The sequence below is a fragment of the Eurosta solidaginis genome, chromosome 4, assembly GCF_040869045.1.
Source record: "Eurosta solidaginis isolate ZX-2024a chromosome 4, ASM4086904v1, whole genome shotgun sequence".
In the NCBI taxonomy this organism is placed as follows: Eukaryota; Metazoa; Arthropoda; class Insecta; order Diptera; family Tephritidae; genus Eurosta; species Eurosta solidaginis.
The window spans coordinates 199,913,770-199,927,999 of NC_090322.1; the positions used below are offsets into that span (position 1 = coordinate 199,913,770).

The 14,230-nt window shown below is 36.0% G+C and overlaps 1 long non-coding RNA gene across 1 annotated transcript in view; it reads left to right on the forward strand.

Moving 5' to 3' along the window:
- Window positions 1-3,734: 3,734 nt before the first annotated feature.
- LOC137248927 (uncharacterized) overlaps window positions 3,735-14,230 on the forward strand; it is a 192,449-nt gene continuing 181,953 nt past the window's right edge. The window contains exon 1 of the long non-coding RNA XR_010952217.1: window positions 3,735-4,459. This is a non-coding gene — a long non-coding RNA (uncharacterized lncRNA). The remainder of the gene's footprint in view (window positions 4,460-14,230) is intronic.

The window sequence follows — 14,230 nt, forward strand, 5'->3', positions numbered from 1 at the left end:
ATATGCATAATATACATACATATAATTCTATGGATCCTAGATATAAAGAGTACCCGTATGCTCTTTAAATAGCGAAGATAAAAAAATAAACATTTAAATGACGAAATTTTAAAAAGAAAAAAAAAATTCCAATGCTCATGTGTGAAAGCATAAGCTAGAAACACATTGAGATTGTGGTCATTGTGCATCATCATGCATCATTATGATGATTTCCTTTGGACTTATTGCATACAAACATAGTCTGCTCATTGTTGTTAGTGACGTAGTCACCGGTTGGTATATAATTCTATTTTCCATTTACGGATTTTTACATGCGATTGTACAATTGCTGAGAATCTGTGTTTTTATTGTTGTATCAGCTGTCAACTAGCACAAAGGAAAATTGTGGAAAAGCGTAAAAGCGTGAATTTGAGATTACCGGCAGAATTCAATATATAAACATTTGTGTGACGAAAGAATTTGAGAGTGTCGCCCTAAAATAAATAATTGTGAGAGGGAGAGCAGAAAGGAGTATAGAATTTTGTTTTGAACTTCCCAAGCTTTTGGCATACGAAAATGAGCTGAAATGTCTTTGTCAATGTTGCTAACTGGTGCTTGAACTGTTTAAGAGGGATATTTTGGTTTCATACTCTTGGAGCGCTATTTTTTAAAATTGAATTATTTGATCAAGTTGTTGTCATTTCAGTTGCAATGAAATGATTTAAAAGTTAGATAGGACTGCAGTTTATTGGACAAACTGACACTGAACTGAACGAAAAACGCTTCTCTCGAGCACGTCCAGGACCGTTCCATCTGATGTTTGTCCATGCTTCTGCACCATAAAGGAGGACGGCTACGATAAGTGACTTGTAGGGCATGAACTTCATTTGCCGAGTGAGGACTTTACTTTTCAATTGTGAACTTAAAAATTATTTATCGATGAGGCATGAATATTGTATGAAGGAATTATTGATATGGTATCGAAAAGTTATCGAATTTTGAGGGTAAATTTATGGACTATCTACCGAAAAGTTATCGCAATGTGGTCGCTGTTTTATATACAAGTTATCAAAAACTTATCGATTTGTTATAAAAAAGTTATCGATTTAATATCGAATTACAGATTTATTAGCGCAGCGTTCAATTTGTTACCGGCGTGTTATCGATTTGTTATCGACAACTTATCGCTTACTGATATTAGAGAAAAATTACAAAACTAGATATGTGATGTCGTAATTGAGGCGGCGACTCCTCTTTTCCAATACTAAATACGCAAAATATCCCTTCAGGTTATTGGCTGTTGGTGTTGGAAATTTTGTCCAAATTTGCCCAGCTGGAGTGATTGAGCAACAGTAACAAACTAACAAAGGTATCTAAAATCAAACTTTCCCTTTTACAGTAAAAAAATATTATTTTAGTTACAATATTCTGAAGAAAAAAGACTTATCGCATTTTTATTTTTCCAGTTATGCGTACCTGAGATACTGAATAATTACCTTTTCACATATGAATTTTAAAAAAAATTAGAAGCGAACATTAAAAATGATTGAACCTAATATTTTAAACGAATTTCGAAAAAAGGATACCTAATTTACGTATATAGTTATTAACTTCTTGCTCCAGCTAAAACAATCAACCACTGTCCTGCCACTTCGACCATGGAAGTCCTATGGATTTTTAGTGTAATTCTTTGCACTGATTTCTTCTTCACAGTACTACATCGTTAACTTTATTTGTATGTGACGTATTAATTTATTTTGAAATAAAAACAACTTAATAATCTGGATTTAAAAATGTTATGAAAACTAATTTTTGCATTTCGACTGGTGAGTGGATTATCACTCTATTTCAGCTGCCGTTCTGAAAATGCCATATCTCAGAAAACTTTATAATAACGCCCCATTTCAGAATTTGTTTCAAAAACGCCTTATATCAGAATTCGTTTCAAGAACGCCCTTCAGCAGAAATTTCTTCATAAATGCCTCAGCTTAAGACAAAATGTGTTAAATTTGAGCTCAGATAGGGCATATTTAAAACAAGTTCTGAGATAGGAAGTCTTAAATCGAATTCTGAGATAGGGCATTTTTGAAAGCAATTCTGAAATAGGGTGCTATTCAAAAGCTTTTTGAAATTGGGCATTTTTGAAACGGTACCCGAGATAGGGTGATATCCCACTCAGCAGTCGATTTGAAATTAAAATTTTGAATATCATTTACATGCCACGTGCCAAGAAATTGCAATTTAAAAAAGCTTTTGAGAGAAAAACGCGGCATATTTTGACAGAGAGGTTGCCTGAGAGCCTTATTTAAGTTTGAGAGCATAAATTTAGCTGAGCGAATTTGCAAAGTCATACATACCAAAGGCATAACAATATAACAAATTCCAGCTTTAGCGTATACGAAGCATATCCCAAGGCGCGTCAACCAGCAAATGCATTACTACGGCAAAGCACTTGTTGTTGTTATTCTTGCAGTATACGCAAAATTATTTATTGCAGCATTTATAAAGGTAAATATTTTAGATGTTGTTGTTGTAGCTAAACTGGGTTTGTGTTATTATTGTTTCTTTAGCAGCTACTGGATACCATTAGCCGAGGTCGTCAACTAACATGCCACTTTTCATTACCGTTACCTGCAACATTCGTAGCTTTATCGTCGTTAATCGTCGCTAGTACGAGAGCTGCCGAATAACGAAAGCGCAACGAAGCAAATACAAAAACCGAACAATGAAATTTATTTGTAATACTACAACAAAAATTGTGTTAGCTGTTAATTGTTTGTGTGTATGAATTGCCTTTTTATGTGGCCCGTTTGCCTGAAGCTGCGTTGGCTCAGCTCAGCGCTTACATTGCCGTCGCGGTTGCTGAGGTTGTGCAGATTTTGTCGTCATCGTTATTGTCGTCGTCATCATCAACGGCATTGGCATCATCGTCGGAAGTAATCCGTTTGCTGTATTTGAATTAGTTGCAATTTGTAGCTTGTTGACATCGGTTGCCGCTGCGGACGGATGTGTGTCAAATGTGTATTAGCGTTGCGTTTTATTGTATTGAATGGATAGTAAATATTGTGTTGTCGTGTGTCGTGTTGCATTCATTGCTGATATACGATGATGTGTAACATATATTGGGTCAATGCCATTGAAGTGTGAATCGGGTATGTAAAAATATGGTTATGAATAAAGTCAAGTAGATAAATGTGCATGTGTATGTGTTTGAATAAACACATGTTAACTAAAAATAAATAAAGCAAATAATAGCATAATTGAAAAACTTCAAGTGTGAGTGTTGCATAGCACTATCTACTATAACTGTGGCTGCAGAAATGCATTGAAGACGTAAGCAAATTTGAGGTGCACCTCAGTATCCAAATCATAAATTTACGACTGATATAAACGATATTCATGGTTTCCTGTTACACCCACTTCTCCTTTATAAGCATAAATGCATTCAAATCGTACAGTTTATTATTAATGCGTTTGAATTTAGCAATTTTTTGCAACTCAATACAACACATACATACAAAAAGCTCTTTAAAATAAAATTTGCGTTCTTGTCGTAAAATCGGCAGCGCTTACCACATTTCGCATTTTCGTGGTCAGCTTCTATTGCGGTTGCCTTTGGAGTTAGAGCAGTATCGACAGTGAGTGTTGTTGTGTGCGCGTTTCATATTCAATTATGCAGCCGCCCGGTTACTAAACGGCTCTGTGGTTCAAAATTGCCGGCAAACGCAGCATACACGGCGGAGCTTAACAACATTCAACAATCACGACAACAAAAAAAAAGAAACAAAAAAACATGAAATTTTTGCCTATGTAAATTTAAAATGTTAAAAGCGTATGCATCGGTATTTCAATGCTTCTTACAGCGTGTACGCATGTGTGCGTGTATGTCATTCTCTTGAACTTCCGTTTCCGCTTTCGAGTCACACACACACAGCTCACGCAATTTAAAAGCACGTGAATTGCTCGCCGTTGTGTTGTTGATTTTGATTGCATGTTGCATGTGTGGCAAGTGTTGCAAGTGTCAAATAGTTGAGTGCTTTGTGCTTAGCTGACCATTTCCACTTTCTATTCTAAATTCTAAATATTCAATTGTATACATTTGTGTTGTTGTGCTGTTTGTGTTACGGCTTTGTTGTAAGCAGTCAAACGTTACATTGCACTATTGTGGTCATTTCGCGCGGTTTTGATCATTTATTGTGATTATGTGGCACACACAATAATATGGTGGCTTTAGTGATATAACGGTTATATATTCGCACGCATTCAAGCGTTAATGCCTGCATGTTTCAATTATTAGATATTTGCGTCATATGAAATGAAATCGTTGTTGTGAAATATTACAAAAAAGAAATATATCAAAAAATGTTTTCAAGATGATCTAGTACAGAATTTCGATAAGAAAAGCTAACAAAAACTACAAGTTACATATTCCCGAAAAACTGGAAGACATTTTTAAGCGCCAACCAACTGGTTCATTAAGGTAGGTAGAAATATTGAATATTATTTGATGAGAAACAACTTTTTATAAAGTGGGAAAAATTGTGAGAATGAGCACACATGCTTACGTAAGAGCTGTTGACAAAGTCAACCATGGCACGCCTACTCCAAGACATAGATGGCTCACACCAGAGCTGTAAAACTGTGCAATCATTTGAAATTTTAAACCATTGCTTTAAGAATGCTGTTTCTTCATTCTTTCGTTCCTTGTTAAGGAATGTGGCTTAAAAGTTAACCCATTCTGCATTCAGTAGTGGAAGAAAAGATTGCACTCCTGAACTCATTCGAAGAAAGAATGAAGTAATTGAATGAAACACCAACATTTTTCAACACAGAATAAGCACTCAAATGAATACAGCCTTTGCTGAGTGTGCACTTTTCTAGAACCAATCAATTATGTAAAATGTCGTACATGCACAAAACCCGCTCAAATATCACATGGTTGTATTTAGTTAAAGCCAATTCAAAATATTGTGACGAATTTAGTGCAATTCCTCTTATTTGCAACCTTCTACTAACGTTCGAATCACTAAACTGTTGAATAAATAACTGCACTATTCAATAATGCAAAATGGCCTTTATTAAAGTATTTCACAATAACACTTATACTTCGCAACTGATAGCTTGCTTAAATCAAACTGATTGTCGTGCCTCAACTGTTGCTGCTTTTTATACTGTTTGGTTTCCTCGCTGACATATTTCTAGGCGCGTCTATTTCCAGAATTTACTAGTTAGTCATCAGCTATAAAATTACCAACTATAACTACGTTTATAGCTTCTCATATGCGCGTGTATATGTGAGTGATACTTGCACAAATTATTGCCTACTTTTGGGAGTATCTCGGATATATGCATGTGGTTGTGTGTTGCTCTCCGCTGCTTGTATGGACATATGTGTAGACATAATGATTAATTTGGTTATGTGCATACAAGTCGTTGCTCAGTATCGGCTTAGAGATGATAGTATTCCTTAATGTTGCAAATATTCGTCACAATATTAACACAAAAATTTAATTATTGACCGTGGTGACCAGTTTTTCGTTACTTAAATGGTAATAAAGCACAAAGAAGTTAACTGAAAAAGTATTTTTATTGAAATTTTCCTAAAAATTCAATAATAATAAATGCAAAAGACAAATATTTCAATATCCCTGTTCCGAAAATTGTCATCGTTCTAAATAAGTGTTGCCAATATGCCATATAAAAGGTACTTGCATGAAAAAGTACTAACCTACATTTGAACGTCTTCAACTGGTGATTAAACAAAAAAGGCAATTTAAAGGCAATTCATTATAAAAGCTCTTAATACAAGTTCTTTCATATATTCTTCTTTGCGGTATATAGTTTCTCTATAGGTAGTTGTAGCTTTTTTGTAGCAAAGAAAATCGAATTTGAATACAAATCTGCTCAAGTAAGATAGAATTCAACTTTCAAAAGCAATCTCAATCTTTTAACAATGCCGTGCAAATAGGCAGATATACTAGTGGTCCTTCTCAATCACTCGGAACCTATATTTATATACCATCAAATACTGTCAAAATATCAGCTGTCAAAAAACTGTATTCCAATAGAGTCACTCAATCTTTGTGAGGAGGGAAATTAATAAGCTCTAAAGAGTTTCTACCAATGGAACATTTTTTTTATGGCACAAATGAAGGAAAACGGGAAAGGTGACTAGAATGAACAGAAAAAGCCTTAATCGCTGTAGGATGATGCCATGGAAATATACATAATTTTATCGAAATTCTCGGAATTAGGTTGCTCCAACGAAACCGGCGATAGACCTATGTACTTTGATGTATTTAAATTTAAATGACTTAAACTCAAGTATCTGTTTTTATAATATTATCGACAAAAATATACACAATTTACTCTATTTTGTTAATGCACTATGTGTTCATTTACAAAATGCATTTTAAGGGCCTAATTATCTATTACGAAACGAGCATTCGTTTCACCCCAGAGACGAATCGCTAGTGTATTTGCACTATGTTAAACGATGGCAAATTATCAAATATGCTTTCACTTTCCTGTTTGACATAAAGTAAGAAACGTAGAAGCCGAGATAAAATGATACAGAATACCTTTGCTAGACGAAATCGTTTGTAGGCGAATCGTTCGTTTGAGCTATCGTTCGCAGTACAGCATAAAGCCCTAAAACAATACCAAAATAAATAGCACATATAGTAACATTGTGATATATAGCAATAAAGCAATAGATTGTATTTGCGAAGTTTCAGCAAAATTCGATTATATCTTCATGTTTTTGGAATACTTTAGATAATAAAGAGCCCTGTGCTTCTACATAAGCAAGTTATCCGCGAGATATACCTAAGAAGGAAACCAATCAACTCACAAGAGCTTCATATTTTTGATCCTGCATGATTAATGAAAGAAAATTAACCCAATTACGAAGTATACAAAATCTGCAATGAAGTGCTATTTCGTGTATATCTTATGTTCGGACCCTATGCGGATGATTTAAGACTTAATAGTTTTATAATAAACTACTTGAATAACTAGAAGGTGCTATTATTTCTAGTGACCAGTTGTATTCCTTTTATGTTACCAACTCCTAAATTGATTTAAAATATCTGACGGCAATGAAAGTATACAAAAAAAAATAATCTTGGGGAAAATGTATTTATTACTGAATGAAAAAAAGTGTGCATTCATTTCAAGTTTACATTCATTAAAGATTGGAAATGGTTCCTACATTCACATTCTATATTGAATTATATTTTATTATTCAATAACACACACACTTCAGCTTTGAGTTAAAGTATTTAAAGCCATTCAGGAATGAAGATTTATAATATGCAACCAAAAAATTACAATTTTTAAAGGAATGCTGAGAGAAAGCACACTCAATTGATTCAATATTTTTACAGCTCTGGCTCCACCTTTCCAATTGTCTTAAAAGATGGACCGAAAATTATTAGAATGATCGGCAAGCGTCTGTTCAATTTAGGAACGAAATCTCATAGCCTAGGAGAATTAAACAGGACACTCCATCCTATCCCCGCTTCTGTTTAATTTCTACATATCAAAGCGCCTTTCCCACTGAAGGAGTTTTATCATTTCCTATGCCGACGAATGCATGATATTGGCAGCGGGAACAGGCTATCTCCCTGGTCTTTATAGTTTCTTCACTTCGTGAAAACTGGCATTATCACCAACAACTTCCAAGGCCACTCTGTTTACGACGTGGAAGGAACAGGTGACGCAAATATTGGACATTCACTTCGATGGTGTCAAGTTACCGACTGTCAGTCAGCCAAAGATTTCACGGGTACGATAATACTTTGACTTTTAATGCGCATGCCACCGAAATTGTATCTAAAGTACAAAGCCGCAACAAATTCCTCAAATAGCTTGCCGGAAGCAGCTGGGGAAAAGATAAAGAAACTTTGCTAACAACGCACAAAGCAATTGGCCGGTCACTCATATGCTACGCGTCACCAGTTTATCCGCCTGGTCTTAAAAATATATACTGGAAAAGGCCTCAGGCCTGCTAAAATGCTGAAATCAGAGCTGCATTATGATGTCTTAACAACACCAAAATGCTGGATAGGCAGTTTTTGCTAAACTGTCACAAATAGTAAACCCTAGCAAAGAACTGCTTGATCTAGCCCCGCCTCCGCGGGGGTAAGGGTACATCTTCATTGATGAGATCCGGCACCGGCCAACACAGCCGTTTGCTCCAGACAAGCATTAAGAAGCGCTAAGCAGACCCCACACAGAATTGTTAAACGCCTTTGACAGGACGCGTCCGGTAAACTTTGTTGTCAATATAGAATATCGTACTCTTGCAGAAGAAGAAGAAAACACACTACCAAGGGAGACACGTGCCACTCTGCCCAACTTGGTTCTAGATACTGGTACTGATACAGGTGAAACTCTTACTTTCCCAGAATCAACCGCAACATACGTAATGTATGTCCTGCGTGCGATGTGTCCGCACATTACACCAACCATCTTTCCAAATGTAATGAGGAATCTACGTCCTAACACCAATCTCCCTATCGTCCTGTTGAAACTGCCAGTTTTCTTGGACTCCCGTTAGAGGAATTTGGTGACAGTTTGTAAGTGGTCGTGCACATTGAATGGGCGGAGAACTGTTAACACAACAACAAAAACAACAGAGAGTTGAAACCACAGACAAAAATATCAGAAAAGAAAACGCCATAGATTTGAAACAAATATGTACCTTATTTGTTTCACTACAGCAGAAAACATTAACATTTTTTCAGATAATGGGGTCTAAGAAAACACATCGTTTCAATGAATAAGGCCCACGCTGTCATCGAAAAACAATTGAAAAACACCCTTAGAATTTGGATCAAGAAACCTTTCTCTGAGTTTCTTCAAATAAGGCCATATATTAACTAGAAATATATCAGTTTAAAGTTAAGGTGGCGCTGATACACATTTTGGTAAGGTTGAACTGGCCATTCAATAAAGCCCTCACATAGACTGAATGAATGTGAGCACAGTGTTACCAAAATTTGTTTCACGACCAAATGTAAGATACCAGGAATTATGTTATTGAATAACTCCGTCCTCTTGGCAAATACTAGAAGTTTCTATGTCCTAGATTAATGGCTGCCTCGAGATCTGGCAACTCTGCCGCCTCTTATAGCAGGAGCCTTGACCTGACGTTCTGACGAGCGCAGAACACGAACACAGAACGTGCACAACCGCTTCTTTATTTGCTCTTACTGACGAGGCATAACTTATAAGCATGTGATGTCAGAAGGCTGTGTCTAGTTAGTATGCCCATCGCGAGCCTTAAGTCTTTTCTCTTCAGAGATATGAGCCAATTTGTGACTTTTATATCGTAGGCTTTGCACATGATCTTAGACATTTGGCAGCTCCACAATTTTGTCTACACCTTTCCTGCTTGATGGATCATGTGCATCGCCCCTCACCTTTTAATTTCTCCCAAACGGATAGGGACGTCTATCATCGTTTCGGCGAGTATTGCACTCACCTTTGTTAACTCATCGGCCTTCGTTTCCTTCTATCACTTAATGTCTGGGAACCCAGTACAGATGAATGGTCCGGCCTGAGTGAAGTTCTTCCGATGCTTTTTTGCATTCCCGAACACTTCTTGATAAAGTACTGTTGTGATATTATTGCTTTAATTGACGCGACTGCAGCTTAATCACGCTTCCTCCAGAATTTTTGCTGCTTTCTTCACGGTTATTATTTCCGCTTGAAATACGCTGTAGTAATCTGGCAGCATGTAGGATACACTTTCTTCTGGATCAATGCAGTAAACAGCAGACTCAACCCCTTTCATTAATTTGGAAATATCCGTACACACGTGCATATTATGTTCTGCCATTTCTGCATCCTGTCGCCAACCCTCGTGTTCAATTCTTGCCTCACAATACCCCTAGAAATTGGGGCGTAGGCAATATATTCCGTTTGCCCGATATTAAATGGCGCTAACCTGCTTAAGACATAAGGCGTGTACTAAAGCTGCACCGAGGCATTAGGAGTTGTTGCAGTTGCTAACGCGATATTTTTGCCATTAGGTCCGCAGGCGGAATGTGTAGAATGGCATTGAATGCTGCTGTCGGGGTAGTTTTTAAGGTTCTCGCTATGATTTGTAGTAAACGTAATTTTTTGTGTGGCTGTCCACCAAAAAAGGACCCCATACTTAATTATGGGTTTGGCAATTGCCGTGAATACCCAATGAAAGTTGCATCCTCTTCGCTCTCTCTTCCCCATGGAGTTTCCACGACAACTGGCTATCTAGTATAACTCCGCAATACTTTGTGCTATATTTTTCTTGTAGGGTTACCTCGCCATGCTTAGGCTTAGTATTTATATTTCCTAGTAAATTATACTAGATCGGTCTTTTCCGCATAGATGGTTCCATGCGCGTAGGGATGTGCATCCCGATACAAAGTTGTAGTTTGCAATAAAGGTTTGAAAATTTCAAATTCACGCAAAAGACAAACACATTAGTTTGAATGAAAAATTATCCAAACAAAATCTGCTTGTTTCCCCCGAAAATAATTGAGCATGTCTTTGCATAGAACTGAATAGTTGTCTTATACAGCTGGGCTTTTTTAAGACGTTTTCCATCGGCGGGCAAAATAGAGTCATCCTACAATCCACTGGCTACATGGATTTAACTGATTTTATACGAAACTGAAAATGGAACTTTTTCAATCAAAACTTTACAAAAAAATGCTGAATGGGAACTTTAAATTAAGGTGGACGAGCAAGCACATATCGAATGCTGAGTGGAACATTAGCCTCACTCAGATAACGCCCTATTTCAGAATTTGTTTCCAAAACGCTGTGTTTGTAGAATTTGGCTGAGGAAAGCCCTATATCAGAATTTTTGTCATAAATACCCCAGCTAATTTCAAGATGTATTAAATTATAGCCAGGGATAACTTGTGCAAGGGAATAGACAATGCCCAATATTTCGTAGGCGGTTAAGCGCCGATTAATAAGGATCCCGATTGGGAGGTTTACCGTATATGCATTTAGCGATGCGCCCTCCTTTGTTATATTAAGTACGGAATGTGATAAAATTTATAAAATAATGCAATTACCTGCAATTTATAACATAGAAGGAAGTCTCCGGTGAGCTTTTACTGCTAATTGAAGTTATGTACTTTTCTCCAAGCCTCTCCAAGCCTTGTACTGATTGCTTTGCTGGGGGCCGTGTTTAAATGAGACAGATATTTTTGTAATATTTATAAATTTTGTTGTTGCAATGCACTAGTAAACAATTTACCATTTTATTTGGATACATTTTTTTTAAGATTCTTTCATTTCATCATTGGGCTTTTTCTTACCTATTTACAGATTTGTGATTATTGGCTCATCATCTGCTTACGCTGTGAGTTTGGCTGGTTTCCTTTTGATCTGTCAAACCAGTTAGTTGCTGAGCAGTGTCTACATACATAAGCTATGATTATTAGCCACACTCCGACCCTTTTACTAACTCCATTACAATGCAACCTACCAGCAGATTATAAAATTCTTTAAAGCTGAATTGTAACTATCCATGCTTGCCAACCAAGGAAATGTCCATGAAGAGTCCCTTGGTATATACCCTATTAAAAGGGGCTTTCGCAATACTCATGATCACCTTAGTGTACTTCTACAGATATGCCTTCGGTGTATGCATGTTGTGTTGATGATACTATTTTGCCGTTCTATTCGACCATATATGTATTGAAGCCTGCGTGAAATATCACCCTATTTCGGCTACTTGTTCGAAAACATGATTTTCAGCAAAGTTTTGAACTAAGATTTATGAATTTTTTTTACAAATTATTGTACCTTAGAGCTTATTAAAAAATGCCTTATATCAGTTCGCCAATATTTGAAATTTGTTTCTTAACGGCTATTTCTCAGCTCAGAATGTATTGAACTTTTACCGAGTTTCTGCGATTTTGAAACAAAGCATGAGATAGGGCGCTCTCCATACAAATTTGTATATATTATGGTATCCAGATGACTGATTCTTTCATCTTTGCTAACAGGACAACTCAATCCAATCTCTGTAAGTTTGGAAAGTAATTCAATTTAATTAAGCTATGCAATTACCTGGCATTTTTAATATAGAAGGAAATCTCCGGCGATTAAATTTTTAACATAGAAGGAAGTCCCCGGTGAGCTTTTGCTGCTCACTAAGTTTTTGTATTATTCTCCCAATCTGAAGGGGGTCCTATCTAATTCAGAAAGATATTTTTGTAATCGTTATCCATTGTTTTTTTAAGATTCTTACATTTGATTTTTGCTTTTTCTTACCTTCTATAGTTTCATCTGGCTCAAGATGGAGCTAATTGTTGTCTGGTTTTTGCACACATTTGATTATTGATTTTTCATATGCCTACGCTGTAGGTTGGGCAAGTTCCGTCTCGAATCGTTAAACGAGTTGGTTGCTGAGCAGCATCTGTGGAAGTTACGATTATTAGCCATACTGCAGCTTCTTTACTAACTTCATTCCAATGCAGCTTACCTACAGCTGATTCGTTAAGGTTGGAAGTAGTCCAATTGTATTGTAAGTGTGCATGCTTTCCCACTTCGAGATATTGCTAAAACCCTCGGAAATATTCAAGGAGACTCCTTTGACATATTCCCTATATTACAGGGCTTTCGTATTACTCATGATCACCCTAGTGAAATTTTGCAGAGCTACCCTTGGTGTAGGTCTGATATGTTGATGGGAATAATATTCCGGCAAACACGGTTTTGCCAAAGTTTTGAACTAAGTAATTTTTTATTTGTTTCCAGATCAATGTACCTTAGAGCTTGTTGCAAAAATGGCCTATCTCGTAAATTTTTTCTAAACCGCTATATCTCACCTCTTAATGTATTGAGACAAATAAATTTTGATATAATTGAGTTACAAATTTGCTGAGATAGAGCGTTTTTCAAACTGCAGTCGAGTTAAAGTAATATTCTACTCTGCAGTCGATGTACACATTTTTTATTCTCTCTAGAGTTTTGGGTAGAAAAATATTCTTTGATGTCTAGATGAATTATTCTTTCGCCTTTGCTTAGAAGACGACCTGCTACATTTTCTATTACTACGGAATATGACTAAATTTTATAAAACTATGAAGTTACTTACCAAGCATTTCTAACATGAAAAGAAATCTCCGACGATTAAATGTTTAACATAGAAGGAAGTCCCCGGTGAGTTTTTAGTGCTCATATAATTTTTGTATTGCTCTCCAAGCCCTGAACTAATTGCTTTTCGGGTCGCCTTGTTTAAATGAGAAAGGATATTGTTAAAATAAATACTAATTTTGTTGTTATAATAGCAAATTGGTGCCATTTTGTTTGAAATGGGTTTTAAATTCTATCATTTGATTTTCTTACCTCTTTGCACACTTGTGGTTATTGATTTTTCATCTGCTGCGCTATGGGTCGTCAAACCAGTTGGTTGCTCAGTGTCGTCTATAGAAGTGATGATTATTAGCGACTTAACTACAGCTGATTCAATTCATTAATATTTTAAGTAGTCCAACTGGATTTCAACTGTCCATGTTTTCTCAATTGGCGTATTCCTTATATTACAGTGCTTTCGTATTACTCATGATTACCCTAGTATTCTACAAAATTGCCTGTGGTATAGGTTTATTGTGTAAATGGGAATAATATTCCGTTCATATTCGACCATATATCGACGCCAAGTGATATATCACCATATTTCGACTGCTTGCTCGAAAAATAGTTTTCAGCAAAATTTTGAATTAAGTAATTTGTTTGCAGATCACTACACCTTAAAGTTTGTTTCAAAAACGCCCTACATCAGCTGCTGAGAAAGAGAGTTTTTCAAACTGCAGTCGACTTAAAGTAATATTCTACTCTGTAGTCGATGTGCACAAATTTTATTCTCTCTAGAGTTTTGGGTAGAAGAATATTCTTTGATATGTAGATGAATTGTTTTTTCTCCTTTGCATAGAAGACGACCTGATACATTTTCTATTACTACAGAACATGATTCAATTTTATAAAATTATGGAGTTGCTTACCAAGCATTTTTAACATGGAAAAAAATCTCCGGCGATTAAATTTTTACCATAGAAGGAAGTACCTGGTGAGCTTTTAGTGCTCATACAATTTTTATCTATAAAAGAAAAAAATGTTTTGGGTTCGTTATTAAATTTGTTTCAGCACAAAATATTTTTTAAAGCATAATACCAATAAATGAAATATTTATATTTTATTAAAAACTAGCTAATAACACGGAACCATATCCGTTTCAATT